At 40.3% G+C, this 1,498-nt stretch overlaps 1 pseudogene; it reads left to right on the top strand.

Annotated features, from left to right (window-relative positions):
* Positions 1 to 383: 383 nt before the first annotated feature.
* Positions 384 to 1,215, top strand: LOC145219232 (uncharacterized; annotated as a pseudogene).
* The last annotated feature ends 283 nt before the right edge of the window (positions 1,216 to 1,498 follow it).

The raw sequence follows: 1,498 nt of genomic DNA, 5'->3' as shown, positions 1-1,498 counted from the left end.
ATTGATGACATTGTTTTTATTTCCATTGGTGAAATTTCTGCCAGGCGAATTATCAATGCTCTCAAAAATCGATTTGCGCGATTTGGGTTAAAACTAACAATACGCACTTTACACACCAATGAAGTTGACAAGAATTTTTAGATGTGCTTCACAGAACAACACCAGCACAACCCTGTCGGTTTGTTACGTGCAGCTACACAAAGCCAACCAGTTATAATCGACTGTTTTTACATGGGTCATCGCACCATCCGCCTGCTACTTTTCGTTCAATTGTACGAGCTGAAGCGATTCGGTTGAGATACCTCAATCAGTTGTATTTGGATTATAACAACAGCCTGAAAAGGTTGAAGTTAAAGGCAAACTGCTCCGGCTTTTGTAAAGCAATGACCGCTGCTCTTGTAGAAGAGGCAAAAACCTGGAAGGAACAGCGCCACCAAAACACAAGGCATTCCAAAGAGAGGACCAAGAAACTCGTTTGGGCCACGGGATTCCCAGCGCTACTGCGCCTCACAGATAAAGAAAATGCACTTAAACCAAACTGTATGATGACTTATAAAAGACCACCCTTCCTACAAGAATTCTTTTTACGCCCAAGGAAACTTGCTTTAGGGCGACTGCATCATTGCGCTCCATCAGGATGCTATCCCTGCGGGCATTGTGCCCTATGTGGCAACCATGGTAGCTACAAAACCGACATGGTTAAACAAAGCACATTTCTGCAAACCTCAAATCGCAGTTTTAAGATCTCCCAACATCTCACATGTAGGAGTTATGGCATTTATGTCGCCACTTGCCACCTATGCCAAGAACAATATCTAGGCCAAACTAAAAATCGGTTTGCCACTCGGTGGTCGGGTCACCGTGCCATTTGGGCGAAGTTCGACACTTCGCAGCGTAATGATGACGCGGCGCTTTTGCATCACTTTAAAGACCGACACCCCAACGAGTTTGAAAAGAAACCACCAATTGAAAGTTGTTACTGTGTTGTGTTTGTCGAACAACCACGTACTGCGGACCTGGATATAGCCGAAGACAGGTGGCTTAATAAAATCGATGCAAAAATTAACATTAAAAAATGGTTTTACCGAGGTGTAAGTGACGTGTGTTTTTTTTCTTCGCCTCTTACGTTTTACTGTTTTTATCTTTCTTGCGTTTCTTATCTATCACTGCGTGTTTACAGTCAGTTTAGTCTGCTAGGCTTTCAGTTGAGAAAAGATCATGTTTGCAAATGAACTGTTGGCTTTTTCTAATTTTAATCCCTTTTATTGCTCTCTGTAGACACTGAAGATGCTTACTTTAGCGAAATATATTTGTTTTTTTAAAACTGACAACTGATTTTAACCTGGAAATAAAGATTTCCTAAAAATTTCTTTCGACATTTTACCCAAGTTCAGTGAAAAACTAGAGTTAATTTGGTTTATCTATTAAACAGTCAACGCCTATAATCTTTTAATAATTACTTAATTAGTATCATGTCATATTGTAAGATTGCGGTACA

The sequence above is a fragment of the Phallusia mammillata genome, chromosome 3 (genome assembly GCF_965637545.1).
Source record: "Phallusia mammillata chromosome 3, kaPhaMamm4.hap1.1, whole genome shotgun sequence".
In the NCBI taxonomy this organism is placed as follows: Eukaryota; Metazoa; Chordata; class Ascidiacea; order Phlebobranchia; family Ascidiidae; genus Phallusia; species Phallusia mammillata.
The sequence above is the reverse complement of the archived record's forward strand: the minus strand, read 5'-3'. Positions and strand labels throughout refer to the sequence as shown.